At 35.6% G+C, this 23,286-nt stretch overlaps 1 protein-coding gene across 3 annotated transcripts in view; it reads right to left on the bottom strand.

Annotated features, from left to right (window-relative positions):
* Positions 1-23,286, bottom strand: part of VPS13B (vacuolar protein sorting 13 homolog B) — a 778,894-nt gene that overhangs the window by 250,229 nt on the left and 505,379 nt on the right. The window lies entirely within an intron of this gene.

Raw genomic sequence — 23,286 nt, 5'->3', positions numbered from 1 at the left:
AAAAAAAAAAAAAAAAAAAACAAACAGAGTGGCTATATGTATATGTATAACTGATTCACTTTGCTGTACACCTGAAACTAACAAAACACTGTAAATCAACTATACTCCAATAAAAATTTTTTTTAAAAAATTTACTGAATAAATTAAGGGAGGAACAAATGAACTGAATCATTTGCAAGGTGCTCATTTAGGTCCCTGCGTGGGGGAGTAGATATAAAAATCAGTTAAACTTGGACCCTGCCTTCTAGGTTAGAGATACTTAACAAAGATGCTTGTTAGGACACATCTGAACCAAGACTGAAAGAAGCAAGACTTGTTGAAATGGCAGTAAGGACACTGAGGCCGAGGGAACCACATAAATGAAAAAGGGACAGAAGACAAAACAGGGCACGGATAAGTGTACAGAAAAGGAAATGTCCCATTTTGCTCAAACTGAAGATGTATTAATGAGAATAGTGAAAAATTAGGTTGGATAAAGCAAGATTCTAGGTGGCAGGTTAACAAACCTGGACTCTAGATTCTAGGTGGCAGGTTAACAAACCTGGACTCAAGATTCTAGGTGGCAGGTTAACAAACCTTAACAAAACTATGCCAGTCTTCCTCAAAGCAGAGCCACTTGATCACCTGAGTCAGAATCACGTAGGGTTTTAACAGTTTCTCAGGCCCCACACCAGAAGTATCCTACCTGAAGGTGAGAGGTGACCTGCACTTTTAATAAAATCCCAGTAATTTTATGCACACTAACAACAGAGAAACTGCTGTAGACAATGGAAAACGAAGAACTTTCTAAGCAAATAAGTGACAAAAGGATGCTTGAGAAAAATTAATGTCATCAAAATGTGCAGTGGGAGTAGGAGATTGGAGAGCAGAGAGATTGCAGGTAGGAAAGTATAACGTATGAGGTAGTGGGCCTAGGAGACCAGTGATAGAAATCTTATTTGATCACTCCAGCTCAGAATCTGGCCATGGCAGACCACTGCATACTGAATAATTTAACCAGTATTCTGAGACCTCCTCTCTAAACCACCGTCATTACTGCTCTATTCAAATTCTCCATTCTGGAACTTCACACTCACCCCCCTACCTCCACATCTTCATTCATGCCAGCGTGGAATGCCCTCTTTCTTAAGGGTCCATTTCTTCTATGAAGCCCTTTCCTTCATGAGCCCAGAATGACTACTCTTTCTCCTTCAATCCTGTAGGACATACTATCTTTATCACATATCTGGTACTTAGCATATGCTGTTTTATATTGCTATTTTCTCGTAATCCTTACGCTCTCTTTACTAGATTGTAGGATTCTTGAGTCCAGAAACACACCACATCCATTTTTGTAAATCCTGTGCACAGAGAATGTATATGTGGTGAGATAAGTATATGTGGATGACAGTGATGAAGGTGATTAATATAGCAATGATGATAACCTAACTAGTTGACGACCTGATATTTTCTAAAGCAACACCACCAACACACAGATAACACTTTCTGGATGCTTAGAATGTGTCAGGCACGTTTCTATGTGCACTTAGTATATGTAAGGCACTTTTCTACATCAACTCACTTAATCCTCAGAACTCTATGAAGTAGGTACTATTATTATTTCCATTTTAAGATAAACTGAGGCCCAGAAAACTTAACTAACTTGCTCAAAATCACACAGCTAGTAAATGGTGAAGTTGGGATTTGAACATTGGCAATATGGTTCCAGAGTTCCTTTTAAAATCACAACCTCCATAATCTCTATCTCAGAAACTTATTTCTTTCTTTCATAGCCCTTACAATTTGAAATTTTAAAAACTTTTTGTTGTTTAAAACTTTTTGTTGTTAATATACGGCTCCCTAGTAGATGGCAAGATCCATAATTATAGGGCCAAGTTAATTTTGTTCAGTGCTAAATACCTAATGCTGGGCACACAGTAGATGCTTCACAAATATACACTTTGTAAATAAATGAATGAATGAAAAAATAAGGAAGGAGGAGGAGAAAGGAATAGAGTGAAGCAACAGACACCATTATGAATATATAAAGTCTAGGGAAGTTTTTATTGCTGCAGATTTCAGACAGATGGCTTCTCAGAGAAAGGCTTCATCAATATATAAATATATTTTGAAATGTTGAAAGAAAAAATCCATTTTGCAAGGTGCTGGGACCAGGTGTCTCTATTTTAGCTAATCATTGTATTCAAGAACAGGAAGCAGAGCTTGGCGATACAGCACTACACTAGGGAATTGAAGACCTGGCTGAGTTTCACAGTTTCCACTAAGTCACACCTGTGTGCAGCTATGTTGGGGGAAAAAACTGTCTTTGTTCACAACTTTCCTTTTGTTGACATGGAGCAAGAATGGGGTAATCTAGGCCAAATTCAAATTCTCAGTTCAATGCATCAGAATAATGGCTTATTAGGGTTGGAATTGGTTCTGGAGCTCAGTCTCCAGAGATTTTCAAACTGCTTTTAGCCACAGTACTCTTTCTTCAAAGAAAATCTTATGGAGTAATAGGGTAGTGGGGCAGGGGCAGGTGGGGGAGGATGGACGCACAGTATGTAAAACAGATAAAAGCAAAGCTGCCCAGGATGGTTGTGTCATGAATGTGTATGCCTGTGATTTGAGGGCCACAAAGTTCAAATCAGCTACAGGGCAACCACCACTTGTAATTTTTAAATATATGCTTTATTGAGATAATAGTTCACATACCACATAATTCATCTGTGTAAAGTATACAAATCAATGTTTTTTGGTATATGTGCAGAGATGTGAAAACAACACCACAATCAGTATTAGAACATTTTTGTCACTCCCAAAAGAAACCCCATACCCATTAGTAGTCACTTTCCTTCACAATCTCACTTTCCTCCCTCCCCACCAGTCCTTGGCAACCGCTAATCTATTTTGTCTCTACAGATTTTCCTATTCTAAACATTTCATGTAAATGGAATCATGCAATATGTGTGTGGTCTTTTGTGACTGGTTTCTTTCACTTTGCACCATGTTTACAAGGTTCATCCCTGTTGTAGTATGTGTCAATACTGCTTTCCTTTATATGGCTAAGTAATATTCCATTGTATGGATATAGTACATTTTACTTATTCATTCATTAGTTGATGGACACTTGTGTTGCTTCTACTTTTTAGGTATTATGAATAAAGCTGATATAAATATTCAGGTACAAGTTTCTGTGTTGACATATGTTTTCTTTTCTCTTAGTTATATGACTAGGAGTGGAACTGTTGGGTTATATAAACTCTATGTTTAATCTTTTGAGGAACTGCCAGACTGTCTTCCAAAACAGCTTCAACATTTTATATTCCCACCAAGTGTATGAAGCTTCCAATTTCTCCACATCTTCAACAATACTTGTTATTATCTGTCTTTACCATCATAGCCATCCTAGTGGGTGCAAAGTGGTATCTCATGGTGGTGCTGATGTGCACTGATGGCTGATGATATTGATAGTTTTTTCATGTACTCATTGGCCATTTGTATATCTTCTTTAGAGAAATGTCTACTCAGATCCTTTGCCCATTTTTAAATTGGCTGCCTTTTTATTATTGACACATAAGGATTCTTTACAAGTCCCTTACCAGATACCTAATTTGAAAATATTTGCACCTATTCTGTGGGTTTTTTCTTGTCTTTTTTTTACATCTTTATTGAATTTGTTACAATATTGCTTCTGTTTTATGTTTTGGTTTTTTGGCTGTGAGGCATGTGGGATCTTAGCTCCCTGACCAGGGATCAAACCTGCATTGGAAGGCGAAGTCTTAACCACTGGACCACCAGGGAAGTCCAAAGGTTATCTTTTCACTTTCTTAACTGTGAATAAAATCTCATTAATTAATTAGGTTGCTTGTGCTTTTTGTGTCATATCTAAGAAATCACTGTCTAATCTAAGATCATAAAAATTTACTCCCATGTCTTCTTCTAAGAGTTTCTTAGTTTTAGCTCTTATGTCCAGGACTTGACCCATTTTGTGTTAATTTTTGTATATGGTGATGATAGTATTTTCTTCTTTTTATTTCTATAAGCTTAGTATTAATTTCCCTCGTTTTATTTCATATTTTAGAAATCTGAGTTGTCTTTTTCTTGTCAGACTAGCTAAAGGTTTGTCAATTTTGCTGTTTTCAAAGAAGTTTTGGTTCTGTTGATTTTCTCATTGTTTTTCTTTTCTTTTTTTTTAACATCTTTATTGGAGTATAACTGCTTTACAATGGTGTGCTACTTTCTGCTTTATAACAAAGTGAATCAGTTATACATATACATATATCCCCATATATCCTCCCTCTTGCATCTCCCTCCCTCCCACCTTCCCTATCCCACCCCTCTAAGTGGTCACAAAGCACCGAGCTGATCTCCCTGTGCTATGCGGCTGCTTCCCACTAGCTATCTATTTTACGTTTGGTAGTGTATATATGACCATGCCACTCTCTCACTTTGTCACAGCTTACCCTTTCCCCTCCCCATATCCTCAAGTCCATTCTCTAGTAAGTCTGTCTCTTTATTCACATCTTACCCCTAGGTTCTTCATGACCTTTTTTTTTTCCTTAGATTCCATATATATGTGTTAGCGTACGGTATTTGTTTTTCTCTTTTTGACTTACTTCACTCTGTATGACAGACTCTAGGTCCATCCACCTCACTACAAATAACTCACTTTCGTTTCTTTTTATGGCTGAGTAATATTCTATTGTATATATGAGCCACATCTTCTTTATCCATTCATCTGTTGATGGACACTTAGGTTGCTTCCATGTCCTGGCTATTGTAAATAGAGATGCAATGAATATTTTGGTACATGACTCTTTTTGAATTATGGTTTTCTCAGGGTATATGCCCAGTAGTGCGATAGCTGGGTTGTATGGTAATTCTATTTTTAGTTTTTAAAGGAACCTCCATACTGTTCTCCATAGTGGCTGTATCAATTTGCATCCCCACCAACAGTGCAAGAGGGTTCCCTTTTCTCCACACCCTCTCCAGCATTTACTGTTTGTAGATTTTTTGATGATGGCCATTCTGACTGGTGTGAGGTGATACCTCATGGTAGTTTTGATTTGCATTACTCTGTTGATTACTGATGTTGAGCATTCTTTCATGTGTTTGTTGGCAATATATATATCTTCTTTGGAGAAATGTCTATTTAGGTCCTGCCCATTTTTGGATTGGGTTGCTTGTTTTTCTGATATTCAGCTGCATGAGCTGCTTGTAAATTTTAGAGATTAATCCTTTGTCATTTGCTTCATTAGCAAATATTTTCTCCCATTCTGAGGGTTGTCTTTTGGTCTTGTTTATGGTTTCCTTTGCTGTGCAAAAGCTTTTAAGTTTCATTAGGTCCCATTTGTTTATTTTTGTTTTTATTTCCATTTCTCTAGGAGGTGGGTCAAAAAGGATCTTGCTGTGATTTATGTCATAGAGTGTTCTGGCTATGTTTTCCTCTATGAGTTTGATAGTGTCTGACCTTACATTTAGGTCTTTAATCCATTTTAGGTTTATTTTTGTGTATGGTGTTAGGGAGTGTTCTAATTTTATACTTTTACATGTAGCTGTCCAGTTTTCCCAGCACCACTTATTGAAGAAGCTGTCTTTTCTCCACTGTATATTCTTGCCTCCTTTCTCAAAGATAAGGTGACCATATGTGCGTGGGTTTATCTCTGGGCTTTCCATCCTGTTCCATTGATCTATATTTCTGTTTTTGTGCCAGTACCATACTGTCTTGATTACTATAGCTTTGTAGTATAGTCTGAAGTCAGGGAGCCTGATTCCTCCAGCTCCATTTTTCGTTCTCAAGATTGCTTTGGCTATTCGGGGTCTTTTGTGTTTCCATACAAATTGTGAAATTTTTTGTTCTAGTTCTGTGAAAAATGCCAGTGGTTGTTTGATAGGGATTGCATTGAATCATTGTTTTTCAATCTCTCCTTGTTATTTTACAGAAATCTTTAGAAAGGGAAGAGTTTGGGGCTGAAGCAACAGCAGCTTCCTACGCATCCCTTCATTCAAATTACCACACATCAAGGATGGCCAAAGTCAGTCCTATTTCACACCTATTATCTTCTTTATTAATAGTGTCCACTGTTATTCTCAAAATTTTCCTGATCAGATGGTAAGTTATATGGTCACTCTACCAAGAACCCTGGTCTGAAACTGTGGGTTTCCTCTAGGTTCTATCTAGCTTCCTCCTCCCAGCCCATTCCTGTTTAAGTGTTCCTTGTGGTCCTGGACTCAGGCATAAAATAAAGTAAAAAATTAAAATAAGGACAATACAAATATCTGATCAAAGAGACACTTGCAGTCTGATCAGTTGGAATAAAAAAAAAAAAGGCTTTTGAGAATGTTTGCCAACTAAGAAAAAAAAGTAAAAGAGTTTGTCTTCACTTGTCTCTCTCTCTCTTACTCTGTTCTTTTTATTCTTTTATAAACAAGTATAAACTGTGGTTAAGGTCATAGAGAAATGTTCCTAAGAACTGCTGTGGATAAAGCAGCCTGACTTTCCCATGGAGCCGGGCCGTGTACTCCATTAGCCAGCTATGCCTGTGCACACACTCTTCCTTAATGAAGATGCCATGCCCTAGTACAATGACACCCTTTTGAAAGGCAAGTTATAACCCTTCCTTGAAAGACAGGATCCAGGTCTAAGGGCTTAAGTAAAAACAGGGATCACACTACTCCAACTCGCTACCAGCCTCCCATACCATAATCAGTATACCCAAATCTATCAGATGCCAATAATTCACTTTCCATCCTACCTGTCTATTCCCACTCTGTCCTGTACCCATACTCTCCAAGGAGCAGGAGATGGTTTGTGATTCTATCTACTTGAGCATCTCGGGTCTCCTAATAGGCTCTCTAACACAGCCAAAGGCATACATACAAACAAAGACATTTTATCAGTTATTGAGGTCTAGTTCATTCACAACAGGCATCAGGGAATTGTACATTCACTATTTCTAGAAGCACCCTGAACTAACCAAGGAGAATTAAACACTTTTTAATGTACTTGTTTGAATCCTAAAATCTTCTGTTTGTACTTTATTAATCTAGAAATCAGATCTGCTGTGTTGGCCTGACTATTGCATGTTACTCACAAGACTCTGTTTTATTTTAACCAAATGTGACTCCCCCACTCCATCCCCCAGTTATACTGGTCTTTAGACTTTATTTAAGGGAGGATATTTTAGGAATTGAAGTTTTAAAACATTTTACAACAACTTGTTTGTTAATAAGAATTTGCTTGATATCAAAGTTAAATCACAATGAAAAATCTGGTATGTTCAGGTTTTTCATTGGAACAAAAATGCTCATTAAAAGTCAGAGAAAAATATTACTGCTGTTTTTGGCAATAAAACAAAATGATGAAACAAAGCTTCCTTAACAATGTAAAGACAGTGGGACAGTGACTCAAAGCACTAGCAGATATTTTGATACTTAACGTAGTTCACAGAATACCAGTTGACTTTATTCTTAGGAACACATTAAAAAATGGCAGTGATGGATTTTCAGCCTGGTTACACCTACCAGGAAAATGACGCAACCATTATTCACCTCTTCCAGAAATGGTTTTTACTGGCATCTCCTATGAGTTACACTTTGGCACTCTTCTAAACATCATCAGGCCACAAGCTCAGTCTAAATCAAATATTTTCACAAACTAAACAATCCAGTGCTAAAAAACTACCCAAGTTACTAAGACCCAGTGCTGTTTCCGTTCCAAGGAATGGCCTATTTTATAGGGGAAAAGTGCTTACTACATGAAAAGGGAAATGGTACTTTAACCCAAAAGAACCAGGCTGGCCAGAACATTAGAAAAACACTGTTAGGATCAAACTTCCACTGGCCACCAACTGACAGACATACCCATCACTGACATTTTTCATTCTCTGTGTCTCATGAAACCACATAATAGATTGTCTAGGCAAGTTAGTTCATTTAGTATTGGGTCAGTTAAGTTAAATTCATACAGAAAATAATTTTGTTTCATAGACACAGCCTATACTCCTAGTTCTGGCTAATACTCTTGCAAATGTGAGCCACTATTCACATTATTATTATAAAAGAACAATTCCAAGTCCAAGTGCATGTCCTACTGATGACAGGTAAGTAGCGTTATCTCCTCATGTGCAGAGTATCTAGATTTTCAAAAAGCTGAGGGAATGCACACAAGCAATGCTGGCAAGCCAACCTAACAAACCAGTTAAATTTTCATTTCTCTACATTAAATATGGATATACTAACGCATACTCCTTGTAGTTGCTCCAAGTTTCAACTTGAAACTAGTTACATAGCGCCTGGCACATAATAGGTGTATTGAAAAACACTTGTTTGAATGAGTGAATACAGAATATCTGGTTACCTTAAAGATCTGGAAGAGCCATACCATGTCAAGTGCTATATAAGTAATATTTAGGAAGCCACTGGCAATTTCATTATACATTCTCCTTTCCCTTTAAAGACAAAGAACGCTACTCTTTACTAGAGGCGCTTTGTAACTGGACTAACTGCTCAACCCTACAGATCTCTTTCACTTCTGTTACCTCTATCAGTGGTCTTATCATGTAGGGCTTTATATAGGTCAACTGCTATTGGAACCAGCATAGTACTAACTCCTCAATAACTGTAAATTCTTTGCTCAGAGGCATTAAATACAGCCATCATTTATTCATTTAACAAATCTGTATTGAGCTCCTACTGTATGCCCAGTAATTTTAGGCACTGGGGCTATATCAGGTAACAAAAACTAAATCAAAACCAGTCCCCAAATCTGTCCTTATGGAGCCTATATTCTGAGTAGGGGGAGAATTAATAAATGTAACAGGTAAGTAAATTATATAGTATGTTAGTTAATTAAGTGTGGTATGAGAAAAATAAGAGCAGGGTAAAGGAGACCAGGAGTTCTGAGACAGGACTGCAATTTTAAATAGCGTGGTCATGGCAGGCCTCATTAAAAAGGAGACATTTGAGTAAGGACTTGAGGAACTGCTGGGAGAGAACCCCCGCCAATGCCTTGGTGGCAGGAATCCCACTAGGTATGCTCAAGGAACAGCAAGGAGGCCAGTATGACTGGAGTGGAGTAAGAGAGGAGATCAGACAGTCACAAAGGAGCCAGAGCATAGAAGGCCTGGGAAGCCATCACTGTAAAGACTTTGGCTTTTCTCTGAAAGAAACAGGAGACAGTGAAGAAGGCTTTTGAGGGGACAGTAAAATCATTTAGCTTAGGTTTTAAAAGGATCACTCTGGCTGGTGTGTTGAGAATATGAGGTAGGGAGGATAGGGTGTAAAAAGGAGATGAGTCAGGAGGCTACCTACTTAGGAATCTAGCTGACAGATGACGGTGGCCTGGACCAGGGCAAAACAGTGAAGGTGGTGAAAGCGAACTGAATTCTTGATATATTTTGAAGGTAAAGCCAACAGGGCTTCCTGACAGATAAGATGTGATGTATAATAGAAAAAGAGGAGGTATGACTTCATAAATTTTGGCTTTAGCAACTGGAAAAATGGGAGTTGTCAATGACTGATATGAAAAACGACTATGGGTGGAGTATGTTTGGAGGAAGAGAAGCATCATGAATTACATTTTCAACATGTTAACCTCATACAGTGAACTGCCATAATCCTCACTTTACAATCCCAGTTCATTCTCCTTAGCATAATTTGTAGATTAAATATAAATCTATGGCCTTTTATTTTTTAGGCACTCTAGCTAGAACTGTATTGAAAACCTTACATAAAATAACTTTAATTCATTAAAGCCAACATTTCTCTCACTGTAGTAACTGGAAATTCTAGCCTCAATTTAAGAATTAAGAAACGTTCCTGATTGCCTTTCACTTACCAAAGCCAAATGTGTTTATAGCTTCTCGTCCCCCAGATTGAAGAACAATTTGGGCAGGATGAAATGGCTCTGGAATTAGACTAAGAAGACCTGTAGGTCAAATCTCGGCACTTCCACTTACCTGTGATGGGACCTTAACATCTTTAGATCTTATTGGTGACAGTATAAAACGGAGAAAATACCTACTTTATAAGGATGGTGTGAGATTAAATGATGTAAGTGAAAAAGTTTCATGGACTGTAAAGAGTTATGTCAATGTTAGAAGCTATTAATATTATTGTCCATAGCTTTTCTATTGTTTTTGCTCATTCATTTATTCATTCATGCATCCCATCATCTTACAAAAAGGAATGAATGTAGATAAAGTTCTTTGAATTATCTCTTAACAAACTGGGAAGACTTCTGAGAAGCTTTCTGGGGGTTTCTTCACCATTTTCGTCTAATACCCTTCTAAGAGCTGCCTAGACAATGGTTACAAATATGACTTGTCTTACACAGGACTGATTCCATTATAATGAATTCTGCAACAAAACATTCACTAGGCAGAAAAGACAAAAAAGCCCCAGTAAAGTAACAGGAAGCAGCATGGTAAAGCAGAAACAGCAATGAAAAGTGGGCCATGTTATTATACATTACTGGAAGAGTCAACTGGACTGTTCGAAAGCACTGGGGTAGGAACAGAGCGGACTCTGAAGACGTAACCTGTAGGACATGAGAATGATGACATATGGCAGGAGAGGAAAAAGAGGTGGCAGTGGGATTAATATCAAGGTCGTGGCCCTAACTATTGTCACTTTAGTTTGCAAGAACTTTGGCCTGCCCTTGACTGCACTCCATTCTTATTTATGAAGTGAGGGTATGCAGGTGGTCTTTCACAACTATATCACCATATGCAGAGAGCCTGGGAATTCTGTTTACAAAGGAAGGTAGGTGCCCAGTTTTTAGAGGTGGAGTCTAGGTTTCTTATGAATTTTAGTGAATTAGCATTAGAACAGGTAGGGTCCTGTGTTCTTAAAGAAATCAATGAATAAACAGCAAAACCCTGTGGGAAATAATGTCAAGCTTTAACAGCTTTTCCCTAACTGACTGAAGAAGTCTGGAAGACCCAAGAGGATTCTTTAGTAATTCTTTCTCTACCATGCTCTCAGACCCAATTTTATTATGGCATTTCTTATTGGGTACCATAATATACTGATGGGGTATCTTCTGACACAAAGTATGAACTCCCTCAAGGTTGGGAAGATATTTTACTCATCCTTGTAAAACAGGGCCTCTGGCACAAATGTAACAGAAAGTCAATAAAAGTCACTTTCCTGATTCCCTTTCTGCGTACAGCTTTCCCTCCCAACCTTTTATTTCTGAATTGCTAATTCCAGAGCTCTTTCAGTGAGCTCTCATATATACTTCATTATCCTTTTGTGTCACAGACTGCTCACATAAAATGGGTAATGCCAAGCAATTTCAAGGCAGGAAACCCAGCATTTCAGACCATGCATTTTCTCACGAATGGAATGCTTGCAACATAAGGGGACAGAATCATTCCAGCAATTCATCTGAATTGTCATTTAAGCTACACTACTGATGTCTTGAGAAGAGAAATTTCGGCTTCTAGTTCTTCTGAGTCACCTTCAGTGGTTTTTATTGCAACACCATCATTCTTTTTTTTTTTTTTAACATTACACCATCATTCTTGTAAACTCTTTTTTTTTTCAACATGCCATCATGCAAATATTCAAACACACAAAAAGGTGAAAGAATTTTACAGTAAGCATCCGTATACCTATCACCTAGATTCTCTAATGAACATTTTCTTGTTTAATTGTTTCAATAACTATCTAGGGATGAAATGGGTCTCATCAAGAAAAAAAGGCACTTTTATTTTACTTATTGTTTATGATTTAAGAAATCAACAAAAATGTTAATAACAACCATACTTATTTATCGAGTCTTTATGTGCTAAGTCTCTTACCTACACTACTTTTAATCCTTACAAAATTCCTACAGGGAAACTGAGGTTTAGAGTATAAAGTTGGTAACCGACAAAAATGAGAGAGGAAAGGGAAAGGACAACACATCTCTTCTGCATAAAAATTTTGCTGAGCTGGGACTAGCACAATTTATTCACTTTGCCTTCTTAAAACAACAAAGCCTAGCAGAAACGAGAGTAGAAAGTTGTTTATAAATCTTTCAATGTGATGGATGTCTGAGTCCAGGCTCATATTGTCCTCTTGTTTCTTACAGGAGTCATACCCAACTCTATACAAAGCAGGTTACACGTTAAACAAAACAAAAATCTAGGTTTCACTATTCAAAATATTATTTGTAAATATCTGATAGCATCAACTTTCATTTTCAGTCTTAAAGTAGATCAAACAAATATGTAAAGAATTATTTTTGAGATATAGGACAGATGCGATTCTCAACTCCAAATTCATTTACCTATCCAAGTTACCAAATCTTATGACTAGTCGAATGCTGTTTGTGCATATCTGTGTTGAAATTACTTTTTAAAATTTAACTTATCATGACTTGCCTTCTACTTCGTATATAGTCTAAGAACATTTTCACAGTTTACTCCAACTCCTCCTCTCTCAGCTTTTGTATCATTATTGTCATACATTACACTTCCACATAGTTATAACGCCGCAATTACAGTTATTATTTTAGCTTCTAACAATCAGTAGTCTTGGAAGAGATTTAAAAGTGGGAGGTGGGGAGTCCTTTACAGGTACCCACATAATTGTCATCCTCAGTGATTTCATTCTTTTGGTTAGATGCAGATTTCTACCTGGTATCATTTTCCATCTATCTAAAGAATTTCCCTTAATATTCTTTGTAGTGCAGGTCTACTGGTGATGCACTATTTCAGATTTTGTGTGTCTGAAAAAAAATCATTATTGTGCCTCAGTTCTTAATTTTTTAATTTATTTTTTAAAATTAATTAATTAATTAATTTGGTTGCATCGGGTCTTAGTTGTGGCAGGCGGGCTCCTTAGTTGTGGCACGTGAACTCCCAGTTGCGACATGCATGTGGGATCCAGTTCCCTGACCAGAGATTGAACCTGGGCCCCCTGCATTGGGAACACAGAGTCCCATCCACTGAGCCACCAGGAAAGTCCCCTCAGATTTTTAAAAGCTATTTTGTTTGGATATAGAATTCTAGGTTGACATGTTCAGCTGTTCTGTACCTCAAAGATGCTGCTTCACTGTCTTTTGGCTTGCATTTCCAATAAGAAGTCAGCAGCAATTAATTTATCTTTGTGTCTTTTTTCCTCTGATTATTGTAGAGATTGTGCCTTTATCAGTGGTTGTAAAAATTTGACATTGGTACAGTGTTTTTCCTGTGTCTGGTGCTTAGGGTTCTTCTTGGATCTCTTGGGTTTATCGTTTTCATCAAATAAGGAAAATATTCAGCCACCATTTCTTAAAAAAACTTTTCTGTCTCAGCCTGTCTCTCCTCTCCTTTAGGTACCACAATTACACATTCACTAGGCTGACTGAAGTTTCTCACAGCTTACTGATGCTCTGTGTTCCTTTTCTTCCCCCCATCTTTTTTTTTCTGTATGTTTTATTTTGGATAGTTTCTATTGCTATGTCTTAAAGATTCCCTACAGTGTCAAATCTGCTGTGAATTCCATTCAGTTGTTTTTTAATCTCAGATATTGTACTTTTCATTTCTAGAAGTTCAATTTTTAAATATTTTTCATGTTTTTCCTCAACATGTTCATGCTTTTCTCTACCATCTTATATAGATGACATAATGTATAATAACTGTTTTAATGTTCTTGTCTAATAATTCTATCACCTTTGCCATTTCTGGGTCTGTTTGTACTGACTAATTTTTCTCCTTATCATGGGTCATATTTTCTTGCTTCTTTTCATGTCAGTTTTTACTGGATGCCAGACATTATGAATTTCACTTTGTTTGAATCAAGGTATTTCTATATTCCTCTAAATATCTGTATTTCTTTAAATATTCCTTCAAATATTTGTTCTGGGATGCATTACTTGGAAGCAGTTTGATCTTTTAGTTCTTGCTTTGAAGATTTTTTGCATGAGACTAGAAGAAAACATCGGCATATGCTCTTTGACATTGGTCTTAGTAGTATGTTTTTGGATATGTCTCCTTAGGCAAGGGAAACAAAAGCAAAAACAAACAAATGGGACTATATCGAACTAAAAAGCTTTTGTACAGGGAAGGAAACTATTGATAAAACAAAAAAGGTCACCTACTGGATGGGAGAAGATATTTGCATATGATATATCCAATAATGGGTTAGTATCCAAAATATACGAAGAACTCATAGAACTCAACATCAATAAAAACAAACAGCCTGATTAAAAAATGGGCAGAGGATCTGAATAGATATTTTTCCAAAGAAGGCATACAGATGGTCATCAGGCAAATGAAAAAAGATGCTCAACAACACTCATCATCAGGGAAATGCAAATCAAAACCATAATGAGGTATCGCCTCACACCTGTCAGAATGACTCTTATCAAAAAGACAATAAATAACAAGTGTTGGTGAGGATTTGGAGAAAAGGGAACCCTCGTGCCCTGTTGGTGGGAATGTAAATTGGCGCAGCCACTATGGAAAATAGTATGGTAGTTCCTCCAAAAATTAAAAAAGAACTACCATATGATCCACTCCTGGGTATTTATCTGAAGAAAACATAAATACCAGCAAGAAAAGATATAAGTACCTCTATGTTTGTTGAAGCATTATTTACAATAGTCAAGATATGGAAGCAACCTAAGTGTCCATCAATAGATGAATGGACAAAGAAGTTGCAGTATATATACACAATGGAATATTACTCAGCCATAAAAAAAGAATGAAATCTTGCCATCTGCAACAACATGGATGGACCTAGAGAGTACTATGCTAAGTGAAATAAGTGAGACAGAGAAAGACATATACTGTGTGATTTCACTTATATGTGGAATCTGAAAAAACAAAACAAATGAACAAACATAAAACAGAAACAGAGTTATAGATACAAAGAGAAGGAGAATCTAGACGCATATATACAAAAATATTCTAATAGTTATCCATGGGTGGTACAGTTATAGGTAATAATTTTGTTTTTCAACTTCCCTTAATTTTCAACATTGAAATTTACTGTTGTTACAGTTGCTTTAATAAAGAAGAAGACTGACTTATCATTTAAAACTCTCATTGTAAAACTTTATTTTACTGGATAATCTCAGTGTACAGACTTCATCTGTTCTGTTCCCAATAAATATTTTTTGGGAATAAATTTAAATTATATTTTGTGTATGTATGCATTATGTATATATGTCTATAAATGTATTATTTACTTATATACCAATTATTTACTTAATCTTCTTTCTATAACACGTTTGAGCATTTAATATATACTTATATTAAAAATAACATACCTTACAAAGGATAACTGTATACATAAATACATCCTATATTTCTAACAATTATTTATGATAATTTCTTAGAAGCAAAATTACTAGACAAAATTATGAGAATTTTACTTCTCTTGATATTACTGCCAAAACACATCCTAAAAAGTTTGTACTAAATGATATTATCACTAGTAAGATATGACTGCTAGCTAGATTGAATGGGTGTTTCATTTATGACCGATTTTTATTCCCTCTTGCTTTTGTACATCTTTTACCTGGTTCTGCATCTTTCACTGAATAGCTGTAATAATTTGTAATTTTTAACCTCTCTGAGTGTCAATGTCTTCACCTATAAAGAGAGCATCAAATTAAATAATATCTAAGGGCTCTTCCAGTTCTAAGATTCTAAGAGTTTAAGAATAACAGTAATTCTCAGGGTGGTTATACTACTTAAATTAGTCTAATGAACTTTTCTCTGAAACAGACTGTGATTGGTGGTGCAGCTGTGATTCTATGCACACTGAAGGATGCAGAACCAGACTCTAGGTGTTCTGAGTCCAACTAGCACTCACCAAAACACCTAACATTAGAAGAAAACCAGAAAACCACATTTATTCTGTATATAAATAGGCAAACAATATGATAAAGCGTTAATAATACTCTTTACAGAGTTCTTATAATGATAAACATCTACTATGACCCCAATAGATAAAGAGGTAAAAGATATGCAAAAGCATATGCTTTGTTTATGAAATATCACTTTTGAATGACTGGAATGTATTAAATGGTTTCCAATCACTCAAACTAAAAATCTTGATAATCTTTTTTGATTCATCTCTGTCCATTAATCCTCATATATTTAATATATCACCAAGTCCTTGAAAATGTGTTCTATGTTATTCTCACTTCTCTTTTCTTGTTGCCTCTAGTCTAATCATGGCCCTTACAATCCTGAATAAACAACAGCAACAGTAATAATGGCAGAAGCTAACAATGACTGAGGGCTTATTGTGGGGACCATTTCACGTGCTTTAAACATATTATCTTATTTCATCTTCACAACAACTCTAAGCAATAAGTAGCAGAAGTATGTCCCAGTTTACAGATGAGAAAATTTAGAAGCCTGCTAGTAAGTGACAGAACCAGTATTCAAGGCAGTCTGACTTCAGTGGTTGGGCCTTTCATAATAACTAGTACTGCTTCCTAGTAGAAACTACAGTTGCCTTCAAACTGGGTCTTCCTGTTTGTAGTCACTCCCCAAATGTACTCTTTACACCTGGGCAGAGTGAACCTTAGAAAACACACATTCCTGTGCACGTCTCCATTCCTTCCATCACACTATCTCAGAATGAGATACATTATATTAACAGCCCTTTCAACTCTGAAGGCCACTTTTCCTGCAGCCTATTTCTCCTGACCCACATACCATATTGCTCAAAGTCGTCCAGCTATATCTGGCATTCTTATACTTTCTTGTTCACATTGTACCTCCTTCTTGTGATACCCTTCCCCACATTTTTTGCTGGGGAAATGCCCATTTATCTTTCACAGTCTACCCTAAATATTACCTCTTCTTACAAGTCTTGCCTGATATCTCCTCCATCCCTACAGGCAGAACTGATTACTTCCTTCTCTCTGCTCCGCATCCCTTTATTCATACATCTATTATTCACTGTGCTGTTATTTTAAAAAATTCCCCAACTAGGTCACAGACTCCTTTATTATCTTCCATTGTAAACGTACATTAAACATCTATTGGATGAAGTAAATGTCCGCAGCATCCCAAAACATAGATTCTTCCTCTCCCCGGCAAAGAATAGCTTTTAGATATAATAAAAAGAACACGGCAGTTTAAACTTGATGATAAAAATCACCTGGGACACTTACTAAACTACTGATTCCTAGGGCTTTCTCCAGACCTACTGAATCAGAATCTCTGGAGATTTTTAACCAGTTTTCATGAGCATCCCTGGTGATTATCATCATCAAGTTTAGAAAACACCCACTTGTGAAAACACCCATGTTATATTACATGTAATCAAATAAAAAGCAAGGACAATAAAAAAAATGAAAAGCAGTCAGACCTTTAGAATGAAGCAGAATAATCCACAATCACTGAATTCTAGAACTGAAAGGGAATTTAATTTCACTTATCACAACTCCCTTGCTCTAACTCTCCCATTGTACATAGGAGGAAACTAAAGCCCACAGTGCAAAAGTGACTTGACCAAGATTCTATCATTAGTGGCAAAGCAAATTTTATAACAATTTCTCTGATGCCTAGTTCAGATTTATTCCCATAAATCACAGTGTGCAAGTTCCAGTTTAGTTTACATTTATGGAAAAATCCAAAGGAAATTTAGAAAATTATCCATTATAAACTGCCAAAATATATTTAAGCATACAGTTATCCTTATCTAAGGAATAAACTTTAATAAAGAAAACCTTGTAAATTAACATATGGTAGCAAATTCCAGCAGTGATAACTACTGTAATGTTTGATGGGTATATACTAAGAGCCAAGCGTAAGTGGCTTTTTTTTTTTAAACATAATTTCATCTAGGCCTCACAATAAGCTTATGAATTACAGAGCATAATTCCAAATTTACTGATGAGGAAACAGGCTCAGAAGTCAAAAAGTCTCGCTGCCTTTCAGAGCCATGGCGTGGTTGTGCCAGGATTTGTGTCCAATTTTTCTGGCCATTCTGTACTCCTTGCTACATTACAGCACTTCATTTAGAAAATCACTAACAGTGTAATTGCTGACACCATGCAGTAACTATTCATTACATTGAAATAGGGGCAAATTTCAGTACATCTGAGAAACATCCTGATGCTGATTTTGGCAAGCAAAAATTTTACAACGAAACTTGGTAAAGGCATCTGCCTTTTCTTCTAGATTGCCACTGTAGTATGAAACACAATAAAATAAATTTATATTTAAGCCAAATGATGAAAACATAAAGTTATGTTTTAAATAATCAAGTTTTGTAGAGCTATTTTTAAATGATCTGGATCAAGTCCAAATCCCCATATGACACTCAGGTTAAAATTACCCTAGCCCACGAGACTTCCTTCTCATACTGAAACACTTTTAAAAGAATAATAATTTAAAATAAAACCAAAATTCAAAAAGAGTCATGTACCAAAATGTTCATTGCAGCTCTATTTACAATAGCCCGGAGATGGAAACAACCTAAGTGCCCATCATCGGATGAATGGATAAAGAAGATGTGGCACATATATACAATGGAATATTACTCAGCCATAAAAAGAAACGAAATTGAGCTATTTGTAATGAGGTGGATAGACCTAGAGTCTGTCATACAGACTGAAGTAAGTCAGAAAGAAAAAGACAAATACCGTATGCTAACACATATATATGGAATTTAAGAAAAAAAAATGTCATGAAGAACCTAGGGGTAAGACAGGAACAAAGACGCAGACCTACTGGAGAACGGACTTGAGGTTATGGGGAGGGCGAAGGGTGAGCTGTGACAGGGCGAGAGAGAGTCATGGACATATACACACTAACAAACGTAGTAAGGTAGATAGCTAGTGGGAAGCAGCCGCATGGCACAGGGATATTGGCTCGGTGCTTTGTGACAGCCTGGAGGGGTGGGATAGGGAGGGTGGGAGGGAGGGAGACGCAAGAGGGAAGACATATGGGAACATATGTATATGTATAACTGATTCACTTTGTTATAAAGCAGAAACTAACACACCATTGTAAAGATATTATACCTCAATAAAGATGTTAAAAAATAAAATAAAATAAAATAAAATAAAAAAAGATTTTTCTCGGAGTTATTTTTCTCTAGTGAAATCACATTAGCCTACACAGACTATAAGTAATGTCTAAGTGTAAATCTATGTACTCCCTTGAATTTGTCATTTCATTTATTCTTGTTTATTTAATCAAGGAAGAGTGGAAATTAAGTTAAGTACTAAGAGGCCCCCATATACAGAGAGAAAAGGCCAACATTTTCTTGGGTCTTTTTTCTGGGATAAAAAAATCGGCTTTTTGGAGTCTTTTTTGATAGGATGCCAACATATTAAAATAAACTGTCCCTACCTAGCTTTACATTTATATAACCTATCATTCAGGTCCTGAGATGCTTTGACATCTATGATATTTTACCACCAAACAAGAGGAAGGCATGAAAACATTTTCACCTTTAACTTATACTCCAGGCTACTAACCAGTCCATACAATAAAACATATTAAGCACCTATCTTAAACATACGTTTGAACAAAACATATTAAATACGTAAAAGGAATTCTGCTGTCTCCACTTGATATACAGAGTGAAGTAAAGATGCTGAACTCCGTATCAGGCTGAGTTCTTATTTAATTCATTAGGCAGAGAGAAAGCATTGAAGGTTTTTGAACAAAGGAATGATATGGCCCTAAATAAACTTTAGGATAATTACTGCCTGGCTGCTGTGTATATTGGACTGTTTTAAAATGAGAAGATGAAGTCAGTTAGGAGGATATTGATGCACAGTGGTAAGGGCCACAGGGGTGGAAATGAGGCACTCAATAAGAGAAACTTTATTTCATTATTATCATTGCCATAGACATTATCATTTACTGAGCACTTCTGTGTACTAAGAATTGTGCTGAGCACTTTACTTTCTCATTTATCCTCACAAGTCTCAAAAAGCCTCCCAAACTTTTTGTGACCCTAAAAAAGTTATGAAAAGCTAAGAACTGCTACTCTTATTCCCATTTTATAGATGAGTAAATTGAAGTGTAAAGAAGAAATACACCCAAGGACACAATTAATAAGTGGTAAAGCCGGGATCATGAATCCAGATTGCTAGCCTAATGCAAAGGCAGGATGTACTATAGACATACAGTCTGGGTTGGAATCTTGGCTTCATCACTTACCAATTACATGATCCTGGGAAAATAACTTAAACAAAAGAACCCCTGTGCCTCAGTTTCCCCTTTTGAAAAATAGGAATAAGAATAGTATCTATATTTTATGGGGTTTAGAGAGAACTGAGATAATGCTCATATAGTACTCATCATACTCAGCTAGTAAGTATACAATAAATGTCATCGTCGTCATCATCATTATCATTTTGAGTCCTTAGATATGGACTCCTGAAATTCTTACACATCACCTGGTATCCTAACTCCATCTGCATTTTTTATGGAAAAATTCAATCAAACCTATTCTATAAGAACATTATTTCTGGAAAGAATTCCTTTTTTAAGTTTATAGAAAGACTAGGAGACCTTCTAGTCCATTTTACTTGTGTTAAGATAGAAATTAAAGTCAGATTGTGCTGAGAAAACTGATTTAGAAAATAAAAACAAAACATCCATCACAAAACAACTCCTGCTCTGAAATAGAAGACTGCTTAGAAAGTTGTTTTAGGGTAGTGAAATTATTCCTATGACAAATAAATACATGTCAGTGATAACTGAACCCAAAGCTTTCTTTTTGTTTGTTCTTTTGTCCATTAATTCTTAGTAATATCAGTAACTTTCTAACATAGCTATTTGAGAATTAAATGAGATCATGCATGTAATAACACAATACAGTACCTGCTAAATGGTAAGCAGTTAATGAATATTATCTACTGCCATCATCAGCAGCGCTATTAACACCACCTGATTCTCGAGAATTTTAAGATAAATATTCATTTTAAAAGTCTTCTCAATTCTATCATTTCTGCCAAAACTATATCAGTAATAAAGTACTAACAAAAATCGATCAGCTAATAAAATATCCATAATTTATTTGATGTTTATATTTTACATAGAAAGTTAATTTGTATATTTTTATATAACGAATTCATTAAGCTTATTGCAAAAGTCTTATGTATATTTGCAGCAGTAAGAGGTTTTATAACTAAAGGTACATTGCATTCTTAAAATATTTCTTTAATCTGTTTAAATGAATTCATTTCCCATAGAGCACTGCATAGGGGAATTCAGCCTGAGAGTGTTAAGTTAGAACGCCAGCATTCATATTCAATTTCTAATCTAAGACTATTTTTTCCAGCTTTAAGAAGATATAATTGACATATAATATTGTGTAAGTTCAAGGTGCACAACGTGATGATTTGATATATGTATATACTGTGAAATAACAACCACCAATAAGAATAGATACCACATCCATTCTCTCACATAGTTATCAGTTTTTGTGTCTGTAGTGAGAACATTTAAGATCTACTCTCCTGGCAACATTCAAGTATACAATACAGTGTTAACTACAGTCACCATGCTGTACATTAGATCTCCAGAACTTATTCACCTTATGACTAGAAGTTTGTACCCTTTGAATACCATCACCCATTCTCCCAACCCCTTTCTAAATGTATTTATATAATCGATTTTGAAGGCCGAAAAGTGATTATTTGAAAATTATTCAATGTGAAAGACAAATTAAGCATACACTTTGGACTTTTAAGACATCTGTATGATATTTTGTACAGATTTTCTAGTGAAGTAGCCTATTAAAAAACTAAAGCACTGTAGTTAAGAATCAGAAGGCTTAGGTTTCAACTTAAAATGTACAGCAAGTTAATTAATCAAACTTAGACAAATAAATAAAAATTGATTTCCATTATTTTTTTCATTTTAAAATGATGGAGATTATTTACTTTCTGAATATCTTTAGATTATGGAACTATTGAAAGTAGTGCAGATAGAAATAAGATTTTAAATAGTATATTCTAAAATAACAAAAATATATTTGTTTCTACAAAATGACATATGGCTTTTCATTAATCTCAACATTTCTGGGAAATATCATTTTTTGAGCAGGAGAAACAAAGTGTACTGTCTGAACAGTATTTCTCAAAGCGTAGTCCACGGACCCCTTGAGGTCTCAGAGACCCTATCAAGGACTCCTTAAGGTCAAAACTAATTTTGCAATAAAACTAAGACATAATTTGTCTTTTTCACTATGTTGACATTAGACTGATGGTGCAAAAGCAATGGGGGTATACCTTAGGATTAATACAGGCAGTAGTACCCAAATGAGCTAGTTTTCCACCATACACTTACAGTAAAAAATGAATCAAATAACAGTTTCATGTAAGAATGTTCTTGATGAAACAGGAAAAATTATTCATTTTATTAAATCCTGACCAATAAACCTATATCTTTTTAATATTCAATGTGATGAAATGGGAAGTATGCACAAAGCACCTGCGCTGTATACCAAAGAATGATAGCTGTCTTGAGGGAAAGCAGATGTGCAGCTGAACTGCATACTATAATAGCTGATTCTTTATAAAAAGTTTTTTATTTGAAAGAGTGATTGAAAAAACTGGGTATTTCACAAATATTTTCTCTAAAATAAACTGTTCCTTAAAGGAAAACAACAGACGGTATTAATTGCCAATAATGAAATTTAAACTTCCAAGAAAAACTAGCATTTTGAAAAACTTGTATTTGCTATCATGAACCTGATAGCTTCTCAATATTTAGACTTTCCTGATGAGATCAGTAGTAATATTAAAAAATATGCATTTTGATGTTAAATAATAAAATGTGTCCACTTTTGGAAGATCTGCATAACTAAGTAAATAAATATTTTCCAAATGACCAATGCATGATGTTACAAAATCACGCATGGATGAAAGATTCACTAAAAGTTAAGACAAACCAATGAATTGTAACATAACAGAATAAGCAAAGTCCATTGCTATGGCTTCAAATTCCGTGTTGTAACTAACCTTTTAAGAAATTACAGCAGTTAAACCTAGAGTTGACATATGATCCAGCAATCTCCCTCCTAGGTATGTTCTCAAGACAAATGAAAACATATATCCACACAGATATATGCACATGAATGCTCATAGCAGCACTATTCATAATAGCCCCAAAGTGGGAAAAAACCAAAGGTCCATCAACTGAATAATGCATTAAAAATGTTATACATATATGTACACAACAGAATATTATTTAGCAATAAAAAGAAATGAAGAACTGATACAGGCTAAAACAGAGATGAATGATATAAACATTATGCAAAAGGATCCACTCATAAATGATTCTATTTATATGAAATGTCCAGAACTGACAAATCTGTACAGAAACAAAGTATATTAGTGGT

This window comes from Aethalodelphis obliquidens, unplaced genomic scaffold (genome assembly GCF_003676395.1).
Source record: "Aethalodelphis obliquidens isolate GAN/ISIS:26980383/991018 unplaced genomic scaffold, ASM367639v1 scaffold39, whole genome shotgun sequence".
In the NCBI taxonomy this organism is placed as follows: domain Eukaryota; kingdom Metazoa; phylum Chordata; class Mammalia; order Artiodactyla; family Delphinidae; genus Aethalodelphis; species Aethalodelphis obliquidens.
The sequence above is the reverse complement of the archived record's forward strand: the minus strand, read 5'-3'. Positions and strand labels throughout refer to the sequence as shown.